The sequence below is a fragment of the Hylaeus anthracinus genome, unplaced genomic scaffold (assembly GCF_026225885.1).
Source record: "Hylaeus anthracinus isolate JK02 unplaced genomic scaffold, UHH_iyHylAnth1.0_haploid 4, whole genome shotgun sequence".
Classification (NCBI taxonomy): domain Eukaryota; kingdom Metazoa; phylum Arthropoda; class Insecta; order Hymenoptera; family Colletidae; genus Hylaeus; species Hylaeus anthracinus.
Window position 1 is genome coordinate 4,984,088 of NW_026535289.1, and position 18,389 is coordinate 5,002,476.

Genomic DNA, 18,389 nt, shown 5'->3' on the forward strand with positions numbered 1-18,389 from the left:
ATATTTTGAATAGTGTCTGCTTTCAGAAAATATAACCTATGAAATTTTCTAAAATCTGTCGAATAAAAAAACCTCTCGATTTTTGATAGTCCAACAATTTTATCTATTCGTTAAAAAGAAATACAATAACACACCGTTTAAAACGTTCCGATATTATTTTTACGTACGAAAGAATATTCTTTCCCGATTGCTTCATTTTTAGCTCGTGTTCTCGGTCATCGCACGATAACTAGTTATAAAATAAAATGGACACGCGTATCGATACCTACTTCTCCTTTCCCGTGACACCCTATCGATTCAATTTCAATTCGCGGTTTTCATGTAAAAATATGGTCGTTATTGATACATAAATTGCATTGAAGAGTTAATCGCGTTTTATCTGTAACGCGAGTGGATTCGCGTTCCGACAGCTTGATAAAGATGAAAACGATCCAATTCCATTTATGGGCATACGTATGTAGAAACGAAAACGATTGCTCAGCGCATGACTAACATTTCCGATTATTTGGCGTATTTATTCGCTAAACTGTCGAGACTGCGACAATGAGATACGATACGAAATCGAGCCACTCCCTTGGCGCGAAAAAAATGCAAAAGTTTCGCGTGCGATTCTCTAATTCTTCAAAAATACCACTCTTTCCACTTGGAAATAAATAAATGGAAGGTAAATTAAATTTGTACGATTCGTAGTCATGCATCAGGTTCGTCTTATCGATCGTATGTGTCGTGAAATACAACAACGGTGAACTCCTGATCGATTATTCGAAAATAGAAGCACAAAGGATTCGCAGTTTTATATGAAATCTGCATCGACAATTCGTATCTCGTGTATGTCGTGTAACAACGTTGATTCTTTGAAAGATTGTTGAGCATCTTAGTGGTAAATTAAATTGATAAGATTCGTAGTCATACATCGGGTTAGTCTCGTATATTGATATATTCCGATTGTTATTCAAATGTTTTTTTTGTAAGATTATCGAATATGAGAAGTATTAAATGTTGATTAAACGTGATGATTACATAATATGTAATTTTGATTACTTGCATTATTTTCGAGAAACAAGTAGATAGTAGATGAATCCTACACGAGGATTTAATAAATTCAGGACTTTGTTTCGTTTATGATATAAAAGACCACATTTTAAAGTACTTCTTTTCTTGATACACATAATTGCACATCATTGCACATTACAAATGTAGATGAATTCTACACAAAGATTTAATAAATTTACGACTTTGTTTAGTTTATAATATAAAAGGCCACAGTTTAATGTACTTCTCTTCTTGAAGTACACATTATTGCACGTCATTGCCAAGGCCAAGAAACAATTGTCTCACTGGAAGTTGTTTTGGACACGAGCTTCCCTCGATACTTTTTAATAGTGAAAATGAAAAGCATCGTTAGCTAGCAGGTACTCATTCACAACTAAATATCAATAAATAGTATTAGATTTTCGGTTTTTTGATGGGTTGTTAGACATCAGTGGAGCCTACTACGTATCTACGTATAAATGTCAATGAATTTTTGTATTATTTAAAAAAAATGCTATTCCAAGATCTTTACTTATCTTTACTTCCTCGTGTTCCCAACATTTATCATTTCAACAAATTGATCACCCTTATCAAGGAGCGATCTTAAAGTCCAGGTTACAACGTATATACAGCGAGTGTAGAAAGTATTCGTACATCGATCAATTTCTAAAAAAAGCTATGTAAAATTGTAATTTATTAACTTATTTTTTATAAACAATGACATTCTACATATTCTCGGAAATTTCTAGAATAGATAGAGTACAAAAAAAAAATAGCTATTTATGTAAGTTGCGAAATTAACAAGAAATTATATCGTAATTGAATGATATTGTAATTTGTAATTTGAGGCTTCCATTCGATTAAATTGCAATGTAATTCAGAATTACGAATTAAGAGGTATGAAATAAATAACTGAACTGAATAAATAACTACTTGAAACTTTCAAAGAAGTAATTATCAGTACCGATTATGTTGTTACTCATAAATTCATAATGTATGAACGGAAATAGACTTCTTTATTATATTTAAAAGAAATTCGACTACATTTCAATTGCATTGTAATTCAATTTCAATGTAATTGAATGAGAATTACGAATTAAGACAAATAACTATTGAAAATATCATTGATTATAAAAAAAAGAAGTTGAGAAACTACAATTTCACACAAAATTTTTTTGACAAATCGATCGGTGTACGAATACATTCTACACCCACTGTACATGTACAGAACGTCCGAGGAGGTTAATATTGGCAAGTGGGTGGGTTTATTGATCACACAACGATTTCGATTTCACCCGAAAGATAGAGGAACCGACCGGCGCGTCGCGGCCGTTTCGATGAGTAATCGGAAAGTACACTCCCTCCACGATCCGTGGAAATCAAGTCTGTCTTTGGGCCTAAATTGATCTATGTTGTTGGGTTAGGTCGACGTACGTGATTCCGTGTGTCCCTAAGCAGGGCTCGCGTGACACGTTCGTCGAACTATGACGAGCATGCGAGGGTGAATTTGCACGGTGGCTCGTCACTTTCAATGCCACGTAGCAGCGCCACGGGGGTGTCTCCACCCGCCTCATGGGTTCTCTGTATGGGGTGAGTCATGGCGCTCCCTCCCGGTTTGGGCGTGGTGGCCGCTGCAGACGTTCCTCATCGATCTCCCTACGGCCATGAAACACCATAGGGCCAACACGACCCACCAAGGTGGTCCCTTTAATACTAGGGCCTCTCGTAACGCGACACCCAACTGTACCCAAAATATTCTTCAACAGGATGCAATGTAAATTGGAGAAAATTATCCAACGCTAGGTCTTCCCTTAGTCTAAGAGCCAGTCACGATTTTACTTGGGTCCTTTGAAAATGAAAATAATTCCTTTTTCCAGACGTTTTTATAAAAGTATTGTAAATGGCACCCAAGTGTGCCTAAAACCAAATAAAATATTCTTCAACGGGATATAATGTAATTGAAGAAAATTATGCAACGCTAGGTCTTCCCTTAGTCTAAGAGCCAATCACGATTTTACTTGGGTCATTTTAAAATGAAAATAATTCCTTTTTCCAGACGTTTTTATAAAAGTATAGTAGGTGACACCCAAGTGTGCCTAAAACCAACTAAAATATTCTTCAACAGGATGCAATGTAAATTGGAGAAAATTATCCAACGCTAGGTATTCCAATAGTCTAAGAGTCACTCGCGATTTTAATTAGGACATTTAAAAAGGAAAATAATTCTTTTTCCAGACGTTTTTATAAAAGTATAGTAAATGGCACCCAAGTGTGCCTAAAACCAACTGAAATATTCATCAACGTTGTATAATGTAAATTGGAGAAAATTATCCAACTTGTCTTGTAATAGGTCTAATAACAGTTACCGTACTTTCATTAAAAGTATCACGAAACAATCACGAACGCCTTGAAGTCATTAATCGAAGACGAATTATAATATTTATAATCCGTAGGAAATTGTTGTGAATGTGGAACAGTTCACATTATTACAACTCTTTACATTTTTGAATTTTTCGTTAGTGTTGGTATTTGAAGAAAATGTTTTCTTCGATAGTGTTGGTGATTGTTTGGAAAACAGGGAAATGAAACAAAAATTATCCAACGTTAGGTCTTCTAATAGAGCAGTTACTGTACTTTCATTAAAAGTATCACGAAACGATCACGAAAACGTCTGGATGCCAGCCTTTGGAACAACGATGCGTGGGCGTATTTAAAAAAAAAAAAGTTTGTCGATACGTTTGTCTCGTTTCCTTCGTTACGAAATATTTAAAAGAGGAAACGAGAGAAACGTACTGGGAAACTTTAGGGAATCGTAGTCTTGGGTTTTGTCCAACTCTGCTTCTAACTTCATCCCTATAAAACGAAGGGTGCATTGTATGGTTATTAGATCTGGGGTCAGCAAACTCTCTCTGGGAGGGACCGAGTGATGTTTTCAGAAGAAAATTATCGGAATACTTGTATATACTGACGTATGAAAGATGGAAAAATGAAGTTCATACAATTTGAGTAATTTTTTATTCCAACATTTTATAAACTATGAAATTTGTGACTTATGAGGTAGAAAATGTTGATAACCATAAAATATGGATTTTATTATAATAACTGATATAATAGCTTGCTCGTATGAAATGATTAAAACTCGTGTTAGTGTTAGCAAAAATATAGTACATCTACAGTAGTATGACAATTTCAGCAGTACTAACACATCTCTCTTCAGTAAACAAATCTCTGCAAAAATTACAATTTTCTGCATCTTGAAGTGTTCTTATCTTTTCTGTTTAACTTAAAAATACAAAGAATCTATATCTAAGAACTAAACTTGTATCAAGGTTATTTCTAATTAACAATTCTTTGATAATCATTATACATAGTTCTGTTATTTTTTTCTGTGAATATCATCATTTCAAATTTTTTTATCCCGAAATTAACCATATTTCTTTATTTTTAATTGTATGTTTCATAAATACATACTTATCACAAATAGTCTTTTTTATCTTGGATGCTGTTCGATAACAGCAACGCTTGGATTAGATCGAAGATTAAAAGTGATTATAGAAATATTTTTTTCTGTTCGTTCCTGTATAAGATAGCAATGAGGTGGAATTTTACATGGAAATAAATGAAACGTCTCGTGATATCAAGGTACCGAAAAACTGCATCGTAATCATAAGGATATCGTACCGGTTACTTATCTGTTTGCTCGAGATAATCTTGCACGAGTAGTACATGATTTCTGGTATGAGTACAATTACACACGTTCAATATGAAACAGTAATGATTTCTGATTGAACACGAAATGCTTAAATTTAGTATGTTGCAATGTTTCATTTCAATACCTTTTGCTTATTCTACACATTTTAGATTACAAGAGTTAAAAAAAAAAAAGAAAATAATTCCTTAAACTCCTTTTCGAAGTCGGTTAAAAAATTACAATTAACGCTTTAGAGTTAGGAAATGTAATTAGAGACGCAGCCTTGCGATACAATTCATAGCTTATACGAACCTTATCGCTGTTTTCAATTATTTTTGTCTACTGTTGCATTATCTGTAGCTCACTATAACAGGGATACACAAAGACTACATTGAAATTATGTGAATTTGTATCTAGTCTTACTAATAAAGGATTTTCTAAAAGACGCTTTAGTATTTTATTTTTTTTTTTTTAATAAAACATGAATGATAGGGAATATACTCGATTTTTAAAATTTTCAAATGAATATACATACATGAAAACAATTGAAGATGAAGAATGATGTCATTTAAGTGTCCATCACTACTGTACAATCTATACTAACTAATTTGTATTAGATGTAGAAATTTTGTGCCCTTATATTCAATCATTTATAACTTCAGTTTAAGTAGAAATATTTAATCGACATTTTGTTATTATATGTTATATCACCGACCTCGTGTTTTGTTTAAAAAAGAAAATACAATACTAAACGCCCTTTACAATCCCTCGCTAGTAAGAGTAAATACAAAAATGAATTTCAATGTGATTCCCGTAAACGAGATATTTCGTTAAATTTTACGTGAGGGAATTTACATGAGGGAAATAGGAATATTTATTTAAAAAGAAAAAAACATGTTTACATACGGTCAGTAAGTTCAAAAAGCTTTCCGCTTCCCTACGAAGAATCGACCACACGTGGTGCACCTCCATGGTAGACTAATATAAGTGCAGCAATATAAACCGAACCTATATGTATTCCCAAGCAAACATCAAACATGGAATGTAAGTTGCACCGGTTATCGTCGAAGGAAACTGCTTACTCACGACCTAAGAAGTCCTCTAAGCACGAATATACAGTTTGAACTTCCAATGCTCTTCAGCCTAAACCGACGATGATTCACAGAGCAGCTCGCAACAAAACCAGTTTCTATGTGGTTTCGAATTTTCAAACTAATTTGTTCCATTATCGTCTCGGTACTTTACCAACATGATTTTTAATTTTATCAATTAGAAGTATTCTGAATATTACATTTTTGGAACAAGTCGATTTCCTCAAATATCAGGTTGCCCCAAAAGTTTCTTTCGCTTTATTAATAAGTAATACATGTACATTTGTTTATGTTTTATGTTACATTACTGAACTGTGGACGATTCATTTTGCTCCATTATTGTTACACCATGAATATCTATGAAATTAGATTGTCTATTTATGTAAACACGACCACATAAAATAATTGAGTGCAACTCGTGAAAGAAACTTTCGGGACAACCTAATAGTATTTAATTATTTCGTTATTATGTTATTTTAAATGTACGTAAATATTATTTCCAAAGTCATCTCGGTACTTTACCAACATGATTTTTAATTTTATTGATTAGAAGTATCCTGAATATTACATTTTTGGAACAAGTTGATTTCCTCAAATAGTATTTAATTATTTCATTGTTAGATTATTTAAAATGTACGTAAATATTATTTTCAAAGTCATCTCGGTACTTTACCAACATGATTTTTAATTTTATTAATTAGAAGTATCCTGAATATTACATTTTTGAAACAAGTTGATTTCCTCCAATAGTATTTAATTATTTTATTGTTAGATTATTTAAAATGTACGTAAATATTATTTCCAAAGTCATCTAGTGAAATAGAACGTGGTAATTGTGTTTGAAGAGCGAAGTAACCATGAAATGGAGTAACGAGAAATGAAATAGTGTTTCCAGTAACGTTATTTCGAAAGTGGCAAGGCCTGCTGTGTGGAAATCAATCAGAGCGTGCCATTATCTGAACAAAATATCGGTAATCAGTCAAATCGTGCGATAGCACGTGATTATAGAGGAATGTGATCACGTAATATATTGGGCAGCTTGGGTTTCAATTGAAACGATATTATTTGACGTATGTATAGTAGACGTTACGCTTCTGAAGCAATCATATCTCAAAGATTATTAGAATGTACTTGCTTTGGCAGTACATATACCGAACATTGTTAGTCCAATAATGGAAAATTTCAAGAAAACATACTTTGTTGATATATTGTCATATTACTCCTCCATCATCACGCGTATTTATAACTTCAAATACACGATATAATTACTTGTATCGTCGTTAAAAACAATAAAATTGTTTATCGTAACCGTTTAATTAGCCGTGGCGTAAATTAGTTTAATGATACGAAATACTTAAAACTTCTTATCAAATATTTGTTATGTAACGAGTCGAGAAATTCGAACGTCAGTACATACTAAACACATTCATAATTTCTGACAAGTAATCGTGGTATTCGAGTGTTGGTATATATAGGGTGTCCCGTGTAGAGTGTTACAAGCTGTTTCCTTAGAAATTAACGAATATATCGATTTCATTTTTGTTACGATCAAAAAACAGGAATCATCAACTTTTTTTGTAATGACTGTTAGCGAGAGAAAGGAGGCCCCTGAATTTTTTTGAATGAAAGGCGACATTAATTTTTTGTTATTTAGATTAATACCACCTTCTATAAAGAAAAAATGATGTGGCTTCCTAACAGTCATTTGAAAATATTAGGTGTACAAATAAGTTCGTTGCCTTTTTATCATATACTCGATGTTTATTTATAAGAAAAAGGAATACACGTTATGTTTCAAAGTAATCACCATTACTTTCTACACACTTCTTCCACTTTTCGGGTAGTTGGCGGATTCCGTTTCTATAAAAAGATGGTGGCTTTTATTCAATAAACTCATTAATGCTTGTTTCGACTTGTTCGAAAGATTTGAAATAAGAATCAACTAAGTGGTGTTGTAGCGACCGAAAAAAATGGTAATCTGAGGGGGCCATATCTGGAGAATATGTCGCATGAATGAGGATCATTTTTGTAGCCTCAGCAGCATTTTTCTTCAACTCCAATCCAAAAAGAATACAATGTCTAATGTGCTCTTTCTGAAACGTCATGGTGCGAAGTATTGTTTTCCGAGGTTATATACTAATTTGGTTAAAGTTGCGTAGCGAATTTAGTAACGTAAAGCTAATACTTTAAGACACCTATCGGCGGGAAATAAATTTCAATTTGAAATATAATAAACAGCTGAATATGTGTAAAGGCGCCCAACTTATTTGTACACCTAATAATATCTATTAAAATCTGAGAGTTTAGTATCCCTATGCCATTTAACAATTGAAACAATATATTTATTATTTGAACAATTTTCACAACTGACGTTCATTTTTTTTTAACTTTTGTTCAAAAGAACATTATGCAATAGTAGCATACATACAGTCAGATATTAAAAACCAACCAAAATTACAAGTGTGGAATTCGATTTAAAAGTCCGGTACATATAGGTTCGGTTTATAACAAACAAAGTCGATAGTTTCGACTATCTTCGATAGTTTCCAAGAAACCAGCTCGTAACGCATTATACGAGACACCCTATATAACGGGCCTACAGGTGTCGTGATGAAAGCAGGTTCTCTTCTGCCGATTCCCTCGTGGTCCACCTCCAAATCAGTGCCGTATTTGCCATTAGCAAACACACTGAAAATTTATCGTGCAATTATTTTTCAAGTAGGCACCAAAAATGTTATAATTAACAAATAAGAAGCAAGCATAAAATGCTGCCACATAGGGTTGTACCCTAAAAAATTATTTAACCTCTTGAGGAACGAATTTCAAATGGTTTTTTGTTGTTGCTTTAATCGAATACACAGAAACCAAAGCAATGTTTATTTGTAAATCGATTTTGACATACAAATATGTCTCATTTTAATATTATATATTTTTTTATTTCTAAAAGTTATCGTAATCGTAAATAACGATAATTTTTATATAAAAGTAGACGTATGAGTCAATTTCCCTCAAGAGGTTAATTTTCAAGTGTCCTAAGTCTCAAATTTAATACCGGACTTTCAAATCGAATTCTACACTTGAGATTTTGCTTTGTTTGTAATATTTGACTGTATGTATGTTACTATTGCATAATGTTCTTTCGAACAAAAGTTAAAAAAAAATAAACGTCAGCTGTGAAAATTGTTCAAATAATAAATATATTGATATTTTTTTAAAATTTAATTCGGAAAATCAGGCTTCCAAGGATTAAAGAAAGTTCGATCGAAATCTGAAAGAGAAATGCTTCCACGCATTTTCTCAGCAGGAATGTCGTTGATCGATATTTCAACCTTTCTCTGCCTTTTTGGGTTTCCTAGGAAACCCAATAACAAAAATCTTCCTTTTGCCGTTTTCATTCGCGTCCCATTGACATAGATTTCGCGGGACGAACGCCGCAACACGTTGCCACGTGTGGAACGCTAGCAGTCGAATTTTCTAGTCTCATAAACTTTTAACCCACCATTTATTATTTTTCGATATTCCAAGACAATTATGTACTAACTAGAACTGTGGATTTTATGCGTTCATGATATAACTTAATATAATAAACACACGCTAAACGTAACTAAAAGGTGTGTACACTTATGAAAGATAAAATGATATTATTATTATATTATTTATAGAATATATTCGTCATGCATTATGTATATTTTTGGTATGTTTTTCGTATTACTTCCGTAAACGTATAAAATCCGCAGTGTACTCGTAACATTTATAAAATTATTCCTTTAAATTCACCTCTATTCCTCTTGTATTCTATTCTATTACTAATATTATTAGAACTTCTTATTAACTTCTAATATACACTGTCGTTTACATCGGTTCCTTTATCTTTATGTACCTTTTCCCTATTTTATTCAGTTATTTTATTTAGTAGTAAATGTACTAACTAGATATATAAAATATAAAATATAAAATTATATTCCTTTAAATTCACCTCTATTCCTCTTGTATTCTATTCCATTACTAATATTAACTAGACTGTGGATTTTATGCGTTCGTGATATCAACTAACATAATAAACACACGCTAAACGTAACCAAAAGGTGTGTGCACTTATGAAAGACGAAATTATATTATTTGTAGAATATATTCGTCATGCATTATGTATATTTTTTGTATTACTTCCGTAAATGTATAAAATCCGCAGTGTACTCGTAACTTTTATAAAGTTATTCCTTTAAATTCACCTCTACACTTCTTCTATTCTTTTCTATTACTAATATTATTAGAACTTCTCATTAACTTTTAATATTTACTGTTGCTTACATCGGTTCGTTTATCTTTATATATCTTTTCCCTATTTTATTCAGTTATTTTATCGAGTAATAAATACCTCATAGAGGTTCCAAGCAGAGGTTCCCAAAAAATTCATACACATGCATCTTTTTCGGACCGTCGTAGGTAGGCTTCCTTTTTTAATAAAGAAGGAAAACCTACGTACCTTTCCTCGACAATCATAGATATTCCACAAAGACTCGTTAGCTTAGTTCAGTGATGGGCAAAAGCCTAGGCTTCGAATAAATCTGAAGTTTGTTTCATGTCCTCTTTTAAACATTTTCCAAAGAAAGAAACGAGACAAACACATCGGCAAACTTTAGGTTTATTCGAAGCCTAGGGGTTTGCCCATCTCTGGCTTAGTTACCTACTGAACGCATTCGGAACAGGGGAATTTCTAGGTGACGGTACGTCCCTGGATGCATGTCCCTCAAGACCCGTTTCCGTGCTCCCTCGACGTTGCCCCAAGCGATACACGGGGTCTCATTCCCGCGCAGAAGTGCAATGTACCCGATAATCCGAGTACCGGAGATACCTACGCGCATATTTCACAAACGCAGAAATCTTACCAGCGAATACTGGACACGGGGAGAGCTATGAAATTCAATGTTCATCGAATCAATGGTACACGAACGGGGAGTAATTCTAGAAATCGAGACGATGAGTCTGAGATACAAGAAATCGATTGATAAAAAACTTGTCTCCTGCTATGGGGGGGTACCACCGATGATGCAATTTGCTGTTTCACGTAAAATGTCGCACTTGCACTTGTATTTTGTGCGAAACTAGGCATTTTTAGGCGTTAAGGTGTGATAATTAGAAGTGAAATATTTTATGAGGTATTTAAATTAATATTTCATGTTTGGGAAGTGGTATATTTCAACTGGGCATTAGATTGATTGCTATGCAAGTACTACAATGACCATTGAACAGCTAATACTTTACCAGATATTTAATGTTTTATCTTACGAAATTATTTTTCTGAAATTATTTTATTCCAGTTATGCATCAGTTTACATAAATCAATTTTTCGCATCATTTTGTGCGTAAACTTATTAAGATATGATTATTGAAAATGAAACACTTTATGTAATATAATATATTTTATGCTATGAAATTTCTACGTTCGAACTGGCCATTATTTTACATAAATCGATTTTGCTCACATAATTGTGCATATAATGTAGAGTAAAAGAAACGAAAAAAATATCAATTTTATAGTTATATAGTTTAGTATAGTTATATCAATATAACACATATATATATATATTTATATATATATAATATATATATAAATAATATATATAAATATAAATATATATATAAATATTATATAATATTATATATATATATAAATATTATATAATATTATATATAAATATTATATAATATTATATATAAATATTATATAATATTATATATATATATTATATAATATTATATATATAAATATTATATATATATATAATTTTATTACATACAATAATTAATAAAATTATATATACAATTTTATAAGATATATATATATATATTTTCGTTATTGTCTTAATTATATGTCTATAAACATATTCTACTTGTATATTTTCTATTATTGTGTCTGAATATTTAAAAATGAAAATCAAATTTAATATTTTTAATTCAATTCTTGAATTTTACATTTATAGACCATAAAAGTATATTTACATCGAAGATAACCCAAAGCACGTCACATTACCGTCTTCATATCAACATTTCCATAATTCTCAATAACAGCTGGTTCATAATAATTTTACCCATCGTATATATATATATATATTTTATTACCATAAGTGTCAGTTCGTTATCGTTATATTGAAGCGAATCAAGATGACGATGATGATAATAACTAGATTGCTCATGCATTTATGGTGAGTGGAAATATAAGGAAAAATCTATGAGAATCTGCACAAATCCAAGAATATATAAAATATCAACAAAAATTCTTTGTTGCGTGTCTCTGAAAATATTAATTTGCATAAACATCCACAACCTATCGTAGTAATAATAGTTGTACGATGGTATTTGAGTATTAGCATTATTATGATAATATTGTTCAGATTTGTGATAATGCTTCTTTACAAGACAATCCTGAGTAATTAGCGTCTATTACCTAGGTGAACAAATTAGGCGTGCAACATCAATTTTATGCTAACGCTGTATAACGAGCACGCTTCCTATCATCAAATATTACTGTTACTATGAGACGGTTAGGAGCACATAAATATCTAGGCCTACATAAATTCTATCATATGATTCCACTAGATCGCGCATCTGTTACGTTCATTATGTCAATGAACGTGAAATACTTCTTCCTGTATAGATAACATTACGCTACCAAATATTATGCGTGGCCTTCGAACGTTCAAGTTTCGCGCATCGTACATAAAAATTCGCGTTGTCTTCCACGTGCAACGAAAACAAATTCCTTGCTATTTTGGAGCAATAGGTAAAGACAAATACGTGACAATTGTTGGAAAGTGTGGAAGTAGAGATTTAGAGTTCTAGGTGAGTTGTAAAACAGCTGGATCTTGTTCATTTGCTATGACATAGTGCGTATATATTTTATATTTCGTGTTTCTTTTTATAGGTGAATAAAGTCGTGGAATAAATAAATAAATGAAAATATATTACAATTGAGTGCGAGGTATTTGGCTATACAGGGTGTCTACGTATAAGTACGGACATACGCAGGGTGTCAATGTAAAGAAGCAATATCACAAATCTGAACAATATTATCATAATAATGCTAATATTCAAATACCATCGTACAACTATTATTACTACGATAGGTTGTGGATGTTTATGCAAATTAATATTTTCAGAGACACACAGCAAAGAATTTTTGTTGATATTTTATATGTTCTTGCATTTGTGCAGATTCTCATAGATTTTTCCTATATTTCCACTCCCCATAAATGCATGAGCAATCTAGTTATTATCATCATCGTCATCTTTATTCGCTTCAATGTAACGATAACTAACTGGCACTTCAATTCTACAACATATTTCCAACAAAACATTACTCTTAGACATTTTCTTTGTGTCGCCTTATTCTCGAGTATTTTCACTTTTAATATGTTTTTTGCGTTTTCGACTTGACACTCTTCAAACATCTACAACTCCACCTAATTACAGTGCAAACTTAAAACCAAGTATGCCATTCGAAAGAGCGTTAAATTTTCCATCTGTCTGGTTGCGAAACCCAAATTTATTATGTAAATTTAACAAGTGAAAAATTAGGTCAAACTTTACATTGTGCAAATTTCTTCGTATGAAACTGCTTGCAACTGGTTGCTGCTCTCCATATTTTTCCAAGTTCAAGTTCATTTAGAGGTCGTGTCGAAAGAATACCTGGAAAGAAGGTGAAAGAAATCGCCTGGGAATTCACTTCGGTCTCTCCGGATTCACGGTGTGGGAAGGGCGGATGTGCATACTATAATTAATCAGTTGCAATTTATATAATAACACCTCCCTCGACGATTCCTTCTTGCTAAACACGAATAAAGATTCTAAAAATTTCAGTTACATGCCCATGTAATATTAAATAATAAAGTGCTAATGTTCGCAATAGCTACGATACTCTATTGGTCAAAATTTATAAGAAATTTCGAAAAGACATTTCGTCCTAAACGGCTTTGTTTTTTTTTTGTTTAAATAATAATAATACCATTCTACTAAACTATGGTTGTTTTGTACATAAATTTTCATATTTTCGCAATATGATTTCAATGTTTAACGAATGAGAAAAAAAAGATGTTTTAAAAAATGTTTTACAAAAAAATGAATCAGGTAGATACTAAGTTTTCTTAAAGTTTTCAAAACTGTAGCTGCGTAACCTTCCGTAAAATATTAAATACACATATTTTTTGGTGTTTCTTTTATTCATACATTTCATTAATGAAATTTCAAAATACTCAAATTATTAAATGTGTTATATTCATCTGCATCTCGATCTATTCGAAACGTGATAAATATAATTCTTTATTAAATTTCACGGTAAACCGAATGTGATAATCGATATTCCTATAAAGGGGAGCGTTTATTTGCGTTTTAATAAACATTCCCATGAAACTCTTAAGTAAAAAGGAAACCAAATAACATATTAAAGAAAACGTATTTTAATCAAGATCAAGCAGTAAAGATATTATAGCATAATACCATTTTTCCAATTATATTTTTAACTATAAACGATGGAATCCTAAATTACATTATCCGATTCTCTATAAATACAAATTTCATAAAATATTTCGAATCTTCCACAAATTTCAATGCAATTTACATAACCGATCATCGCAGAATTAATTGTATTTTACATAATCAGCACTCTGGATGATTACACGGTCGTTCACTTAAATGAGTTAATTAATATTTTAAAAGTTGCTTGTGCAGTTAATTAGATGTACTTTATGTGTGTGTAATTATTCGTACATACATGGATAATCTTTTCATTAGAGATATGGAGTTCATTTTCTAAAATCTGATGGTCTGGTTGATCCTGCAAATACTCTAATTACTCAGCAGCCATAAAGTGCCTCCCCTCCACTTTTTGACGATACTCTGCAAGTTTGTAGAACGACTAAAAATAGGGAACATGTTTTTTTTTTAGCAGCGGAAACTCAAGCTCGTGGGGTTGAAACTACCCCTAAAAGTTTCACCCTCTTGCTATTTTAAATGTAGTTTTATGGAAAATAACATCTATAAATAGATTAACATTAAAGTTACGAAATCACTCTTGAACTGTTTGGAGAAATATAACAAATTAAACATTTTTTTTATTTAATGCTTTATGGTGACTATGGATTTGAATTTAAGAAGTAGCCTTAAATATATTTATTTTAGAATTCTTGTTCTTCTGATACAATAGATCATTTTATTTTCTCCTAAAAATCATTTTACTTAAATGTTCACATTATACAATAATTTGCCATGTACAGTACACATTATTTATATAATAGTACGAAGAGTTTTACTGCTCCTTTGCACTTTCTGAAAAGAATTTTTTATATTAACATTCATTGATTTTCTGATACAATAGATCATTTTATTTTTTCCAAAAAATCGTTTTACTTAAATGTTCACATTATACAATAATTTGCCATGTACAGTACACATTTTTTATATAATAGTACGAAGAGTTTTACTGCTCCTTTGCACTTTCTGAAAAGAATTTTTTGTATTAATATTCATTGATTTCGACTTTGCAGCACTGAAATGGATTCGGTTTACAAGTTTCTCTCTATTACACTTACTCTCCCATTCTTAATTCAAGCACATGATCACCTTAAAATTAAATAATCTAATATATAACCTTTGAACTGTTGTAAAATCTTCGTATCATAGATATCCTATTCTCGTTTTCTTCTCAATTCAACATGAAACTTTGTATTCAACCAGTCAAAACTTCAATCAATCGAAGATAACAGAGACAACTTAACTTTCAATAAATTGCAATAATCGTAATAAAAATTGTCTGCCTTTATATTTCTGTGACAGAAATTGTTCCTTTTAAAGGACCATTTTCTACGAAGGTTGACAGTCACTGTAAAGGTTACCATCAAACGTAATGGTGTAATTTATTGAAATGTAGAAGGTGTTAATTATCCAATGCTTCGCGTTGATTACGCGCTGCTACCCCTCGTTACGGCGTATGATTCAGGGTATACATAGTTGCCATAACGCGGTCTACTGTAAGTATATCGACCCCTTGCATCTGCCGAGTTCAATATGTGGGGCGAGCTATCGACAGAGACTCTATTATCGAGCTCGTACTTTCCGTTTTCGCAACGTCCACTTTGGAAATTGTCGACACGCGTCTTTGCGATATCATCGCGTCGAACGCTTTGTCATTTACTGCGATTGAGATTTTCGCGACGGGACATGCAACGTAGAAATCGGTAGAAATAGAAACTGTGTACACGTTTGCTAATATCGGTATCGAATTTCGCTAACAACTGTTCGCAGCGTGACTCCTTTTTATACACTTTCCCCTAAGGAAGACACGTGATCGCTAGACTACGGTTCTTTATGCATTTATAGGAAATTTGAATGTGCAAGAACCTACAAATTGCAAACAATATGCAAGAGTATAAAAAAGATTGAAAGTAAAGTTCACGTTATAATATTTGCAGAATAAAATAAACTCTTATTTAGGTTCAATTTTTGTAGGCACGTTCCCGAAGATTTTATTTTGTATAAAGATTCGCAGTATATATTCTTCTATGACCATATTTTTTGTATCATCTAGAAATGCTCTATCTACATAGTGTAAAAGAGAAAAATAACTTTGTTAGTAAATTATTTACCTCTTCTAGGCAGCAATAGTCGTATTTACACAATGATACCAGTATCAGTGGTTAATATTATTTATAAAAAAAGATGTTTGTTCAAGAACAATTGTAAATCTAATTTCATACTTTCTATTCTCCAATAATCACTTCTACTACCGCGTGTGTGAATAGTGTCCACTTGCAATATTTTATAAACTTGTTTCTGAAGAGCGTCTCCATTTCTCCCGAAGACACTTAAGAATAATAACTACACTCCGCATCTTTATGCATTTATAGGAAATTTGAATGTGCAAGAACCTACAAATTGCAAACAATATGCAAGAGTATAAAAAAGATTGAAAGTAAAGTTCACGTTATAATATTTGCAAAATAAAATAAACTCTTATTCAGGTTCAATTTTTGTAGGCACTTTCGCAAAGATATTATTTTGCATAAAGATCCGCAGTCTAGTGATCACAGATTTGAAAAGACTCCTTGGGGGAATCTTTGGAAACGGAACTGTTGAATAGAATTTCTTTTTACTTTTATTGTACTATGGTAATGTTTGATAGAAGTTGCACATAAAATTTCAATTTGAATTGAAATTGGAATTACTCTATGAATTATTACTGTAAAGTTATTCAATTATATCGTATTTAATTAATGATATTGTAATGTGTAATTTGAGACTTCCATCCGATTAAATTGCAATGTAATTCAGAATTACGAATTATTAGTTAACAATAGATGAAAAAAAAACTACTTGAAAGTTTCAAAGAAGTAATTATCAGTGACGATTATGTTGTTATTCATAAATTCATGATATATAAACAGAAATAGACTTCTTTATTATATTTCAAAGAAATTCAACTACATTTCAATTGCATTGTAATTCAATTTCAATGTAATTGAATGAGAATTACGAATTAAGACAAGTAACAAAAGATGAAAAAGAAAAAACTATTTGAAAGAACAGAAACAGGCTTCTTTGATACATTTAAAAAGAAATTTATTTACATTGCAATTTAATTACCTTGTAATTCAATTAGAACCATGGTCACAATAATTAGCAATTGATTTTATTGAAAGGTATGAATTACGTAATTCAATTGCAACGTAATTGAGTAATTACGTGATTGAAGTACAATGTAATTAAATTACGCAATTGGCTACACTGTAATTCAATTACAACTGTGTCTGCAGACATTGATCATCCGTCAGGCATTACACGAATCGATATAAAGTTTCTCGAAATGTATTTCTTATTTTCAGGTGTGGATAGATGTACGTGATTCGGAAAGCTTCTTTTTTTGAAAACGCATTGAATCGTATATAAGGTGAACCACCGACTCATCGCATTTCCAAAGACCAACGTCTTGAGCTCGATCTCTATTCTCGCGTCTCGTACCCATACTTGGAGTATGTACTTATTTGACTTCCGTCATTACCGCTGACAGGAACTTTCTACTATTACCATTTCCACGCGTTAATCGTTCTCACGGAAAATTAACGCGAATGAGATCGGCGCGTCTGGACGGGTCGCACAAAAGGAAACGTATAAGAAATCATGCTAAGGGGATGGTCTCTTTCCTCTGAAAGTTGCTTCCTGATTTTTCCTTCGCGATTAAGAACAATTGGATCGAGATGAAAATTAATAGTCACGTAACTCTCATCGATGCCTTTAATTTCTTTAATTTATTCGATTTATAAATTACTTTTTTATGTGGGAATATCAGACTGGCCAAATCGGGCAACATTTGAGATTTTATAAAAGGCAAAGTATAATATCATATATATTGAATTATATTGATCCAAAGTTTTGCAAAGAATTAATATTTATAGAATTATGCAAATTAATTGATGAATTATTATTAATTTTGTTTTAAAAGGAATCTTGTAATAATTCAATTTGTTCGCACAGGATTATTTGATCCACTTACATGAACATAAAATAAATGAATTATAACTATTACT

At 31.6% G+C, this 18,389-nt stretch overlaps 1 long non-coding RNA gene across 1 annotated transcript in view; it reads right to left on the bottom strand.

Moving 5' to 3' along the window:
• Positions 1-18,389, bottom strand: part of LOC128894594 (uncharacterized) — a 47,047-nt gene that overhangs the window by 4,583 nt on the left and 24,075 nt on the right. The window lies entirely within an intron of this gene.